This window comes from Miscanthus floridulus, chromosome 12 (genome assembly GCF_019320115.1).
Source record: "Miscanthus floridulus cultivar M001 chromosome 12, ASM1932011v1, whole genome shotgun sequence".
NCBI classification, from domain to species: Eukaryota; Viridiplantae; Streptophyta; class Magnoliopsida; order Poales; family Poaceae; genus Miscanthus; species Miscanthus floridulus.
The window spans coordinates 31,013,342-31,028,619 of NC_089591.1; positions in this window are offsets into that span (position 1 = coordinate 31,013,342).

Consider the following 15,278-nt stretch of genomic DNA (forward strand, 5'->3'; position numbering starts at 1 on the left):
TTTCTGTTGGCCATAAAATCTTCGTTTTAACTCTGATTTGATCTATTCAAGTTGTGTTAGGTTCATAATTAAGTAATCTACATGTTGATACTACTGTTAAGTGTATTTCCAACTTTTAAAATTCAAGGTTAGATTTAATCTATTATTTTACTAAAGAAAATCTTGTTTAATACATAACTTCTTCGTTTTAGCTCTGATTTTTGTGATCTTCGCATCTATGTGTTCATAGCGAGATGTAGACTCATTTTACAAACTTTTCATCTTGATTTGATGATGTTGGTGTATTGTTCTAATCTATAGCTTTTGTTGCTATGTATGATTTCTTCTGGATGCTTGTATGTTGCTGTGATTATCGAGTATAGACGGTGAGCAATTCGTGGGTGATCAAGAGTACTACTTTGATGAGCAAGATCAGTAGGAGCACTTTGTTCATGACAAGTATAGCATGGGATTATCCTTGTTTCCTATCAACTTTAATACATTTAATTAATGTTGCATGTGTCACCTTGATAGGGATTCCCTAGTATTGAACTTATACCTTGTCTCCTATGGGATATGCATTGGGTAGCTTAGTGCTCAATTAAACCTTGATCTTGTAACTTGACTAATGGTATATGCAATAAACATTAAAACATGACCTTTTAGCAACTTGGATATAGGGGCTAGGAGTGTTTAGCTACTTTCTAAATGCTTCAGATTCCTCTCCCTAAGGACTTATCTGTAAGTGATCATCCGGGACTTAGAGTACAACTGTGAGGGATATGGCTCTAGCTTTAGCTCAGTACAAGGACCTTTTCTAGCTTGTTAGAAGTTACCTTTATGGCACAAGAGGGGTGAGTTTTAGGTTGGATATAGTGCGGCCTCTATCCATCAGTGTATAGGTTGCGCGTCATTGTGCCTGTCGGAAGGGGAGCTCTACATTCACACGGCATAGAAACCTAGCGGCCCTAACTTGTTAGATGAACCTTTGAAAGGCTTCATAGTGACCCCTGCCTGCTCACCTTGGAAGTGTTTTGGGAGTTATAAACCATGGCATATGGATATCACTGATTCACTAGTGAAAGTGTACAACCTCTACAGAGTGTAAAACTGGTATATCAACCGTGCTCATGGTCATGAGCAGCCTTGGAACCCTTATGGAATAGATGATCACTAAGAATTATCTGTTTATACCATTCATTATTCTTGTTTACATTGATCATGTGTTTCACTTTGGGATTGAAACAACTTGTTGCTACTCTTATGCTAAAATTGTGACAACTAAAAGTTGAATGTTGTTAAACCTATGTCATGCCTTTTGAGCCTGATGAACCCCATGTTACACTTGTTGAGTACGACATGTACTTACTCTTGTTTATTTTCAATATTTGGATAAAAATCCCAGATGGGTAATAGATGGCTATGGTAATGGTGATTTTCCTAAGGATTACTAGACTTGTGGTCAACTAGTTGACGTCCCTGTGATATGGAGCTTCCAGCGAGAGATTTTCTTTATACTTCCACAATATTTATGTGAAGACTATGTCTTAATATTCGTGATGTAATAAACACTTGTGATGATACTATTTATAATTTGTTGGCCTATGTGTGTGACTGATATCTAGGCAAACATAAGATTTTGCATCCCATTTTATCCTTAAAATCGGGTGTGACAGATTGGTATCAGAACCGTATTGACTATAGGATGCAAGCTCAGTTAGCAATGGTCGTTTTAGCCTCTTTTGCTTCACTCATTTCATGCTTCCCATCTCACCCTTGTTATTTGCTAAAGTTTTATTCTTCTTTTGCCTCACTCTGTTATGAAAATTATTGCTTCTAATCTGAGGAAATCTAATTCTGTAGATGTCTCATGCCAATAAGACCGCTCGCATCAGCACCGAAGGTTGCTACCAGCCTCATGGCTTGTATGAGTCCATAGAGCCACATGGGGAGGAGGAACCCTAGGAGCAAGAAGTTGACTCGCCAGCACCTGCACCTACGTTGGAGCCATTCTAGGAAGAGCCTGAAGAAGAAGAACCCGAAGAAGTGGAGGTCGTTGCATTGTCTGATGATGAGGAGGAGGAAGACATCGTTCAAGAGGATAAGCCGATCCCTCCCCTTGGATGGACTACGAAGGTCTGGTATAAACCTGGGGTGTGAATCCTCTGTCTTGCACCACCGACTTATGAGGATTCTTCAGACCTACTATGCTGATTGGGACGCAGCTGTGGAGTACGTCTGCAACGAGCATACGCACCCTCTGGAGGACACTTATTGGAAGACTAGGGTGTGTATCTCCATCAGGGATGAACAAAAGGATGCATACCAGCTGGACTCGAACTATGCGCATCACGCTCACTAGTGCTACCATGGAAGATAGTATAGAAGATGCAGCCGTTGTAGCCTACATGGGTCTACGTGGTTGTCGCTTTGATGATTGAAGGAAGACCAATACCGATTCCTCCCTCGCCAACACCCTCACTTGGGATGGGCAATAATGGACCCTGAAGGCATGGATCCCACAACTCAAGTGATGGTGCACTATGCCTATGAATTAGTAGACAAGAATCGATGGCTAGAAGATCAGTTGAAGGCACAGGAAGCGACCCTTAAGAGATACCAACAAGTGATAGATGAGCAAAGGGTGTGTCTCAACCTGCCAAGGGTCTACGAGGAGCTTCCCCAAAAATTTCTCCCATAGGTGTTGGAGTCCTTTCTATGTAATAGGACGTTAGTAGCACGGGTCAAGTTGATCCAAGTCGAGTCTAGTAGTGCGGTGTGAACTTTAGTGTGCCTAGTTGATTTATTATTATATTTATGTGTGAGTTGGATTTTTATAATGAGTGCTGAAACTTTATGGGCATATCCGCAAGTTCCATAGTTAAGAATATTAAAGTTTGAGTCAATAAATAAATAGTAGGGTTTGGTACATCTTGTTCTCTCGGATCTGTTTTTTCAGAGCCATCTGCCCTTATCTCAATGCCAATGTAAATCTACTCAACCAAAAATTATGATTTTTTTATGGAAGCAACTAGACTTAAGTATCTTTCTAATGCCTATTTAATCACCCATATACCTTATCTGGTTTGAGATATATAGCTGTTTTAAGTTGAAGTTTCTGCGCAGTCTAGAATCTAGAACAGTTTCGGTTGTATCCTGTTTTTGAGTAACCTAACGATGGAATCTGGGCATGTGGTCTGAATAAAAGTTGTAGATAATTTATTAAGCTTTGGAACCATATAAAGAACACCTCTTTTGGTTACCTGGAACCCAAGATATGACTGTTTTACTGAGCTACTAATGTTGGAACTCGTCCAGAAAATTTTTAGAATGTATCCTAAATCTCTAAGTGTCTATAACATGGAAATCTCTAAATTTTGAATATTTGTGTTGGATGTCAGATGTCTGGAAGAGGAAGAGGAAGAGGCCGAGGTCATGGAGGTGTTCCCCCACATCCACCACCACCACTGCCACCTACTATTGAGCAGCTTCTGGCAGTGCAGACACAACTTATGCAAGCTCTGGTGCAGAATCAACAGAATCAACCAATTGGTGGATCACCCTATGACAAGCATGGTGAGTTCTTGAAGGGTCGCCCCCTGGTGTTTTCACATGCCACTAATCTAGTGGAAGCAGATGATTGTCTTCGAGCAATGGAAAAGCAACTCAACATAGCGCAGTGCAATGACCAACAGAAGGTGTTGTACGCGCTAGGACAACTTCAGGGAGAAACTCAAGACTGGTGGGAGGCATTCGAGTATGGACATCCTGCCAATGTTCCTCCTATCACCTGGCAAGAATTTAGAGAGAATTTTAGATCCTACTACATAACTAAAAGATTGATAGAGCTCAAGCAGGAGGAATTTAGAGCTCTAAAATAGGGATCCATATCTGTAGCCGAGTATCGTGACAAATTTGCTCAGTTGTCACGTTACGCTCCGAATGAGGTGGCTGATGATGCTAATAAGCAACGCCACTTTCTCAAGGGTCTATATGATGGTCTGCAACTCTAGCTTATGTCCAATACATACCCCAATTTCCAGATGCTGGTGAATCGCGCCATTGTTATTCATAATAAGCGCAAAGAGATGGAGGCCAAGAAGAGGAGGCTTTAGGGATAGGCCTCTAGGAGTAATACCCATCTGCGCACTAGCTCTCAGCAAGGCTTCCAGTAGAGGTACCAAGGACCACGTAACTAGTGGAATCCCAACCTAAACCAGCAGCGTTCATCGTATCAGCAGCAAAATGCCAATCAGCGCCCTCAGCAGTAGAGTGGCCAGTAGACACCACGACATAGAACACCCAACAACACTCCTAAGAAGAACAGTACCCCTAGCACTGCCAACAAGTGTTTCCATTGTGGAAAAGAGGGTCACCTATCTTATAACTGCCCGAAGAAGCCCATCTAGCAAACCCCCCAAAGGCAGAATAGCAACCAGAAGCCACCGCATTATGGGAAGGTGAATCGTGTGTCTGTAGAGACGGCGCTTGTGGAACTAGAAGTTGTGCTCGGTATGTTTGATATCAACTCAACTCCTACCACTATTTCTTTTGATTCTGGAGCTTTGCATTCATTCATGTCACAAGCTTTTGTTAGAAACCATAGCATACCTTTATGTGCCATGAAAAACCCCATATTAGTAAACTCATAGGAGATAGTATGCAAGCTTCTTACCGTTGTCTCCGACTAGTCTATCCTTAAGGGGGGTAGAGTTTCAAGTGACCCCATTGTGTCAAGAATAGCGGGAATAGATCTTATTTTGGGTATGGATTGGATGATGCAACAACAAGTAGTGATTAAGTGTAAAGAAAAGGTAGTAGCTTTGACAACACCAAAGGGAGACATAATTAGTGTTGAGGTTGTAGTGCAAGCACAACCGATCGCCATAGTGAACTAGCTTGATGATCGACAACGAGGACCTAGTAGTGGATGAGTTTCCGGATGTGTTCCCTGATGACTTGCTAGGTATGCCACCTGACCGTGACATTGAGTTTATTATTGAATTATTACCTGGAACTACACCTATAGCTAAGCGTCCATATAGAATGGGGGTTAATAAATTAGAGGAACTTAAGAAACAAATAAAGGAGTTATAGGAGAAAGGTTTCATTCATCCTAGTTTGTCACCTTAGGGAGCACCAGTTATATTTGTAGACAAGAAGGATGGTACCTAGAGAATGTGTGTTGATTATCGGTCACTAAATGAGGTTACTATCAAGAACAAGTACCCACTACCTAGAATTGATGACTTGTTTGATCAGTTGAGAGGTGCTTGTGTTTTCTCTAAGATTGATCTTCGTTCTGGTTATCATCAGCTGAAGATTCGTGCAACTGATATACCTAAGACAACCTTTACTATGATGTATGGATTGTATGAGTGCACCATTATGTCCTTTGGTTTGACCAATGCACCTAGATACTTTATGTACTTGATGAATAAGGTGTTCATGGAGTTTTTGGATAAGTTTGTGGTGGTATTTATCGATGATATATTGGTATTCTCCAAAACTAAAGAAGAGCATGCTAAACATCTAAGGTTGGTCTTGCAAAAGCTCAAAGAACACAAGTTGTATGCTAAGCGAAGCAAGTGTGAGTTTTGGCTGAAGGAAGTTTCTTTCCTAGGCCATGTTCTCTCTAATGGTGGAATAGCAGTAGATCCAAGCAAGGTGAGAGATGTGTTGAATTGGAAACCACCAACCGATGTGGGAGAGATTCATAGTTTCTTGGGATTGGCTGGATACTATAGGAGGTTCATAGAAGGGTTTTCTAAACTGACCAAGCCTATAACAGCTCTGTTAGAGAAAAATGCTAAGTTTGTGTGGTCTGAGAAGTGTCAAGCTAACTTTGAGGAATTGAAGAAGAGGTTGACTACCGCCCCAGTGTTGGTTTTGCCAGATTTGAGCAAAAATTTCTCTATCTATTGCGATGCATCTAGTCAAGGTCTTTGATGTGTTCTTATGCAAGAAGGCAGAGTAGCTGGCCTATGCATCACAACAGTTGAGAAAGCATAAGCTAAACTATCCTACTCATGATTTGGAATTGGTAGCAGTGGTTCATGCTCTGAAAATATGGAGGCACTATCTTATCGAACATAAGAGTGACATCTATATTGATCACAAGAGTCTGAAGTACATTTTTCACTCAGACAGATCTGAAGTTGAGACAACGTCGATGGTTGGAATTGATTAAGGATTATGATCTAGAAGTACACTATCATCCTGGAAAAGCGAACGTTGTTGCCGATGCTCTTAGCAGGAAGAGTTATGCCAATGAGGTGCAAGTGGCACCTATGTCAAGTGAGTTGTGTGCTGAATTTGAGCAACTGAACTTGGGCTTTGTCACTAATGCAGTGGAGTTGGTGATAGAACCTATGCTGGAGCAAGAAATACGCAAGGGCCAGTTACAGGATGCGAACTTGAAAGAGATAGCAGAGAACATAGTGATTGGCAAGGCACCAAGATTCCATATGGATGATAATGGAACTCTGTGGTTTGGGAAAAGACTATGTGTCCTTGAAAATAAGGCTATACGAGATGCGATTCTTCGTGAGGCACGTGAGTCTGCTTACTCTATTCACCCTGGGAGTACCAAGATGTACTTGGATCTAAAAGAGAAGTATTGGTGGTATGGACTGAAAAGAGATGTTGCTAAATATGTTGCTTTATGTGATACATGTCAAAGAGTTAAAGCTAAACATCAAAGACCTACAGGATTATTACAACCAATGAAGATACCTGAGTGGAAGTGGGAAGAAGTTGGTATGGATTTTATTATCGGGTTACCACATACTCAGAGCGGTTATGATTCAATATGGGTGATAGTGGATCGAATTAACTAAAGTTGCTCACTTTATACCAGTCAAGACTACTTATAATGGACCTAAGGTTGGCCCAATTATATATGGAGAAGATAGTATCTTTGCATGGAGTTCCTAAGAGAATTTTGTCTGATTGGGCTACTAAATTTACTATCTCATTTTTGCCAGCAAGTACATAGTTCATTGGGAATAAAGTTGAATTTTAGTACAACATATCATTCCTTAGACAGATGAACAAACTAAAAGGATTAATCAGATATTAGAGGACATGTTGAGAGCTTGTGCATTGTAGTACGATACAAGTTGGGATAAGAGTTTGCCTTATGTAGAGTTCTCATATAACAATAGTTATCAGAAGAGTCTCAATATAGAACCTTTTGAAGCTTTGTATGGACAAAAGTGTAGAACCCTGTTGTTTTGGAATCAAATGGGATAAACTCAAGTGTTTGGCCTAGATAATTTAAGAGACACAGAAGAGCAAGTAAGGATGATTAGAGATAACTTGAGAGTGGCACAATCTCAACAGAAGAGTTATGCTGACCCTCGGAGAAGAGAATTGGTTTTTGAAATAGGGGATTATGTTTACCTAAAAGTATCACATATGCGAAGTGTGAGAAGGTTTAACATGAAAGGAAAGTTAGCACCAAAGTATATTAGGCCTTTCAAGATTTTGGAGAGACGTGGAGAAGTAGCTTATCAGTTGGAATTGCCTGAGAGCTTGTTAGGTGAACATGATGTGTTTCATGTGTCTCAACTGAAGAAGTGTTTGCGTATACCTAAGGAGCAGATACCGTTAGAGGAGCTTATAGTTAAGGAAGATCTTACATATGAGGAATTTTTGGTAAAGATTTTGGAGTTAGCAAAAAGAGTTACAAGGAGCCAAGTTATAAAGATGTGTAAGGTTCAATGGAATCGGTATACAGAAGATGAGGCTACTTGGGAAAGAGAAGAGGATCTAAGGAAAATATACCCGCAACTTTTTGAGTAAGTATTGTCTGAATCTCAAGGACAAGATTCATTTTAAGGGGGCGTAGAATTGTAACACCCAAAAATTTGCATGATTTTAAAATAGGAGAAAATAATTTAATTAGGCATTTTGTGAGCATTGAAATTTAGAAAAATAATAACTTTGTTAAAATTAAAATCAAATATAGGTCTACAGACATGTCTATGCATTCATGCTGCTGCATATTATTTTTGTATTGTGTGGTTTGAAATCAAATTTGAAATTGATTTGAATTTGTATTCAAAATTTGTTTGGAAAATTGGTTTAGAAAATAGAAAAGGATTTTATTCTTCCCTTCTCTTGATTTTGACCCGAGCAGCCCATTCCGCTCGGCCTACCTTCCCACGGCCCAGCTCTGCTTCCCCGCATCGGCCCAGCACGCTGTGCCACGCCCTGCGCTATCCCCTCTCTCCTTTCGCTGACATGCCAGGTCCGCTAGTCAACGTCGTCTTCCTCATGCGTGTCCGCCCCAAACTCCACCACGCCATCGACGCCGTGTCGCTCACGTGTCCTCCTTGCTGTGCCGCCCAAGCCGAATCGCTCCATAAAAGCCGAAGCCCACATCGTGTCGCCCTCACCTAGCCACCTCTAAGCAGCTACATGTGCCCTACTCATAGCCGTCGTAGCCCAAGCGCTGTCATAGGAGATCCGCCACCACCGTGCTCATCGTTCCGCCGTCTCTTCGCCTCCGCGACTACCTTGCCAGGCTTCTACATGAGGTAAGCAAGCTTCGAGTAATGCCCTTGACCCCTCTCTCGCTTTCAATAGCCGGTGCGAGCTCTCCGTTGCATCACTAGATTCCTGAGCCGCCAAATCAAGCACCGCATCATCACCATGCAGCCGTAGCTGCTCTAAACCCCTCCTTCGAGTTTAACTTGAGCTCCTCTTGCATCCCATGCCTTTCCCGTGTCCAATGGAGGCTGGAGTCACCGATTCGCCCATCTCCGGCAAGGTCCGAGCCTTTCCGGCCATGGCGCCGCCACACACAGTGTCACTCTAGCGACCTCCGTTCCTCTGATCTGATCTGCGGCATCCATTTCCGATCCAACCGTCTAGATCTTAAGATACCCCTTCGCATGTAGTTTTGCAAAAAGGCCCTTATAATTATTTGGATCTCAACCTGTCGTCCCTGCAATTTTGTTAAAGAGCCCCTGTATTTCTTCATTTTCATGCCCGCAGTCCCTGGCTCCATTTAAAATCTGATTTGAATTATTTTATATTCGGAAATTAAGGTTCATCTATTTACAAAACTGCCACTACTTTCTGTAGGCCATAAAATCTTTGTTTTAACCCCGATTTAATCCGTTCAAGTTGCGTTAGGTTTGTAATTGAGTAATCTACATGTTCATACTACTGTTAAGTGTATTTCCAACTTTTCAAATTTGAGGTTAGATTTAATCTATTATTTTACTAAAGGAAATCTTGTTTAATTCATAACTTCTTTGTTTTAGCTCTGATTTTGGTGATCTTCATGTCTATGTGTTCATAGCGAGACGTGGATTTAATTTACAAACTTTTCTTCTTGATTTTATGCTATTGGTGTACTGTTCTAATCTATAGCTTTTTTGCTATGCATGATTGCTTCTGGATGCTTGTATGTTGTTGTGATTATCGAGTATAGACGGTGAGCAATTCGTGGGTGATCAAGAGTACTACTTTGATGAGCAGGAGCACTTTGTTCAAGGCAAGTATAGCATAGGATTATCCTTGTTTCCTATCAACATTAATACATTTAATTCATGTTGCATGTGTCACCTTGATAGGGATTCCCTAATATTGAACTTATACCTTGTCTCCTATGGGATATGCATTGGGTAGCTTTGCTAGTGCTCAATTAAACCATGATCTTATAACTTGACTAATGGGATATGCAATAAACAATAAAACATGACTTTTTAGCAACTTGGAAACAGGGGCTGGAGTGTTTAGCTACTTTCTAAATGCTTCAGATTCCTCTCCCTAAGGACTTATCTGTAAGTGATCATCCGGGACTCACAGTACAGCTATGAGGGCTGCATGGCTCTGGCTTTAGCTCAGTATAAGAACCTTTTCTAGCTTGTTAGAGGTTACCTTTATGGCATAAGAGGAGTGTGTTTTGGGTTGGATAGAGTGTGACCTCTGTCCGTCAGTGTATAGGCTGTGCATCATTGTGCTTGTCGGAAAGGGGAGCCCTACATTCACACTGGCACAGAAACCTAGCGGCCCCTAACTTGTTAGATGAACCTTTGAAAGGCTTCATAGTGACCCCCACCTGCTCACCTTGGAAGTGTTTTGGCAGTTATAAACCTGAGCATATGGGTATCACTGACTCACAGTGAAACTGTACAACCTACTGTAGAGTGTAAAACTGGTATATCAGCCGTGCTCACGGTCATGAGCGGCCTTGGAACCCTTATGGAATAGATGATCATTAAGAATTATCCATTTATGCAATTCATTATTCTTGTTTACATTGATCATGTGTTTCACTTTGGGATTGAAATAACTTGTTGCTACTCTTATGCTAAAATTGTGACAACTACAAGTTGAATGCTATTAAACCTGTGTCAAGCCTTTTGAGTCTCATGAACCCCACGTTACACTTGTTGAGTATGACATGTACTTACGCTTGTTTATTTTCAATATTTGGATAAAAATACTGGATCGGTAACAGATGGCTATGGTAATGACGACTTTCCTGAGGATTACTAGACTTGTGGTCAACTAGTTGACGACCCTGTGATATGGAGCTTCCGCAAGAGATTTTCTTTGTACTTCCGCTACATTTATGTTAAGACTATGTCTTAATATTCATGATGTAATAAACACTTGTGATGATACTATTTATAATTTGGGTTTATGTGTGACTAATCTCTTGGCGCACATAAGATTTTGTATCCCATTTTATCCTTAAAATCAGGTGTGATAGGGCTGGGCTGGCCGGCCCACTTTCATGTCCATTTGGCCCAAACTTTGGTGGTAAGTCTTTGGTTGTCTTCTCAAATCTTTTTGAGTTGTTTACATCATGGATAAACGTTATTAAATATGATGATTGGGCCCACCTTGCTCAGTTTTCTAGATAAATCCTCCAGCATTCACATATTCACCAAAACTCATAGAATTTATTAGTTTAATCCCCTATACCTATGTTTGGTGATGGAATTAAGCATATATGCAGGTTATGTTGATGGTTTATAATTGGTGTTAGTGACCATCAACATATGGCCGGATGGTTTTTTTTTGTCTTTGAATAAATTTAGGTTTTGTTAGCTCAAATTTATGTTTTGGTTGTTTTAATTTGTGTGTCTGAATTGTGTTGTAGCATTAGCACGGGCATACTACTAGTGGGAGTGAAATTACCATACATTTCTTATGCTTAGAAAATTATGGATTTAACACATTTAAATGTGCACAATAATTCAATGTTTTCAAACAGGCCTGCAAGAAAGGCGAGGAGGTCCGATTGCATCTCAACTGAGCTCCTAGTTTTCTTGGCCTTATCGTTGGTAGCTCGACATCACTGCATTAGGTTAGGCCTTGTTTGGTTCTGCTTGGGCGGCGTGTTTGAGCGAAAAAACATGAAAAAAATACCTCAAACGGTCCGCGCTCGACATGTGTTGGATAGCCTGCGTACTATGTGAAAAACAGGATGATGAACAGGGAACAGGCCAAAATGCAAATTGCAGGATGGAGTGTCAGCATTCGGCTTTACACACCTCGGGCCCAAAGAGGACCTTAGGGTGCCACCCCCAGCGTGTCATCACATGCATTAGGTAGCACTGCTTGTCATGAGCGGTCGGCCTAGTCATGGAGTCCTTCACGACATTAGTGGACAGAGATGGGAGACGGTTGCCTTGCATGACTGCACTGCAAGTGAGTGAGCCAAGTGTTCCGCTCATACCCACCAATTATATCATGGCGCAGAGACCTTTTTGGTCACAAGCTAGTGTTTCCTTTCACGGCTTTCCAACATTGTTTTAAACAAAGAGGAACACGAGTTTCAATGGAAACAACATCATAGTGGAGAATTTTCTGTAAAATCTCATTACCTTGGCTTTCATCCATTAGGATGTGCCAAATTCTAACAAATGCTTAAGGAAGCTAAAAGTACCCTTGAAGATTAAGATCTTTTTGTGGTACCTTCAACATGGCATTATTTTAACAAAGGATAATTTAATGAAACACAATTGGCAAGCCAGCAAACAATGTTGTTTTTGTCATGAAGATGAAACGATACATCCCTTTTTCCATTCTTGTGTGAGGCTACGTGCCATCTAGGCAAAGGCCAGGAGGATTTCAAGTTGATGTATCACCTTGATGTAACAATCATGAAACTTCCCTTTTCAAAAAAAATTCTTATCTCATTGATATTATAATTTTTTCATATATATGTGCACTATTTGGCTAGGCCCTACGGTGTGTCATTGACCACCAAGCACACACTCTATATCCGCCCCTGGAGATGGAGAACTTACAAATATATACACACCCTACTCGTATGTGTACTGTCTCAAAAATTTACTCGATTGATGTTGAGATTGACGAAATCACCGTAGACACCTCTCTGTCAGTGCACATGTTAACTATTGAAGGACCGAAACAGATGGCCACATGATGGGTGAATGGGAGCCAAATTCAAAATTCTCCTCTGAGAATATGGCCAATGTTCCAACAACCCTGAGCGCTCTCACAGCCCAAAGTGAAATCACATAGGCCAACCTATGACCAAATGACTTCACAAAGACGAGAGACAACAACTGATAGAGCATGCAAACAAGAACAGCAGAAAATGCAAGCTATGATGCAAAAACCACAACAAGGTCACGCCCTACAGCTACAAAACCGGTCTAGCATGTTTGTAAATTCGGCTTGGCCTATTTTTCTGAGAGCCACATGGGCGGCATCGAGGTCCACCTATCGGGCATGGAGGTGCTCCTCCTTGTCCTTGAGGTAGGCTACATAGCTAGTTGGACTCAGGTCCAGAGGCATCAGCATAGGGAGCGTCGACAGCAGAGTCGCATCACCGACGAAGAAGCACTTCGCATGATAGCTAGAAGTCACTAGTCTCATCAGAGTAGTACTCCTATTCGAACCTCGAGAGGATCTCTAGGAAGCTATCCTAGCGATGGGACATCGGTCCTTGCCACGCTTGAGAGGAAAATGCCATGGGGTGCCTCTAGACCGATGAGCCACTCTAGCTAGGAGCTAGAATGACACATCGGTGTTCTGGACCCCTGTACTAGAGGTCTAGGAGGACATGCTGGAAGAAGTGATAGCACATCTCTAATGGTGAATCTAGTGATGGACATTCATCGACATGTAAAACATCTATAGATAGGGTGAGGTTCATGCCCAAACCAAGCCAGATCTGCCTAGCGAGGACCTCAAGGTTCGCTCCTAGGAGGCCTAGTGAAGGGTATAATGCAAGGCACTCTTTGTCCACTAGCACTAGTCTCCTTGAGGGGGTGAAGTTCACCTCTATCAAACTTGGCTAGGGTGAAGGCACCAAAGGCGATGATGACCTCACCGAAGAAGTGCACGCCACCTTCTAGGGCGATGCCGCCTGCTCTGATGATGAGACTGGTGGCTTTCACCGATAGTAGAGCTATTATCAGACATGACGTGCTCCCCTACTTGGGGCACTAGCTATCGTGGGTTTGTAACCGCGGTGAGCATCATGGTTGTTCATCGAATGACGATTTATGGGTCTCCAGTGGCTTGGACAATAAAAACACAAGAGAAACACAACTATCAATCCTAGTTTAGGCTTTTGAGCCCTAAGTCTAGTAGTGTTGTGTTCTTCATGTTAAGGAATGCCCAAATCAGGCATTACAACGATGGAGATCGAGCAAATTCGGTAGGGGATCGTTCGGTGCTATCCTATGGGTTTATCGGTGTTCTTCCTCAAGGATTAAGAAATCATCCTTCTCTAGCTGAGGTTCTCTCTAGTTTGCTTATGAACCATCCCACCTTTCTACAAGGGTAGGCCCTCCCTATATATTCTAAGAAGAGCTCGGGTACAAGTCAATTTGGGTTCTAGTCTCTAGTCCATGTCACTCAATGCACATGGTGTGGATGGACCTTGCCTTGTCACATAGGGAGGAGTTGATGGAGCTGAACAGCCCCTAATGTCCGCTACCATCGCTTGGCTCTTGACCGTCAGGAGCTATTTTCTGTGACGCTACCTCTCCCGAATGAACCTTCTCGATGCTTCCTATGTAGGCAGGAATACCCTGGTTGGAGGGGCTGATGAGTGGGCCCTGAAGCCCACTACCCCTAGAGTTCATGAAGCATGCTTGTCCTATTAGTGTCACTCTAGGTTGTGTCACCCTAATCGAAGGAGTGGCCGATAGAGTCTCGCACCCATTAAACAGGGTAGATGGCACAGAGTCTCTATACCTACTAGGCCTCGGATGCCTAGAAGGTTGCCCATGGCTTGGGACATCGGTTTGGAGTTAGGCTTAGGCTACCAGTCGCTTGGCAATCTGGGGCCTTGGCGAGCCCTTGAGCTCCGATCAGTGGCCACATGTGTGCTAGGGCTCTTCCTAACTTCTTCTAGAGTGTGAGGGTGAGCATAATGGGTATAGCCCCTAAGCCTCTATGTGATCTATGATATCGATCGAGGGGGTCCGTCGGTTGGCCCCTTCCTTCCCGGTGACTTAGCATACCCCTATGTTTTACTCTTGTTAAAACCTGTAGGCGGTAGCTATGCGCTCCCACATCCTTATTATGTTCTCTTTTTTAAGTTTTGGGTGATCTAGATCTAGATCTAGAACCTAGATCTATGGTGGAGGAGAGAGAAATAAGATCTGGTTCTTCATTTTCTTGAATTTCTTTGTAATACTGCTATACGTTTGTCTTGTTCGCTATGTGTGCAAGGTTAACTAGCATGGAAAGCTCAGAATGGATGTACCAGCTATCATGACTATCACATTCCTTATAGATCACTGTGAAAAAATTTAATTTGTTGACACTACTTGAAAGCATACTTTCAGCGTGAAGCAATAGGGAATCATATGTTTGTGTTCTTACTACAAGAACAAGCTTGTCCTAGAAGGTGGTGAGGTGCAATCTCACTTGATCAAGTGGGGTTTCATCAAGAAACACAAGGTCTTGAGGTTTCACAATGAACAAGATGATGCAAGTGATGGTGCATCTAGGAGGAAACTCATCATCGTCGATGGTAGTGAATGTAGATCATGGAGTAGGACCCTCATCATCATTAGTCTGAGGGCACATCATTGCTGGCGAGAATGCTGATTTCATCACGGTGGATGATTTTGTCTAAGACATGGCCAACGGTGGGGGTGATAGTGATGAGGACAATGAGTTGGCCATGGTGGACTAGGAGGATGGGGAGCTTTTTGAGTAATTTATTAACCGCCCTGATGATGATGACCTTCTATTTGGGAGCCCAAGGTGGCTAGAAAATTTCAAAGAGATGAAGCATGCGACAAAGGATCTGCTCTATAAGGAATGTCCAAAGCAATGGACGG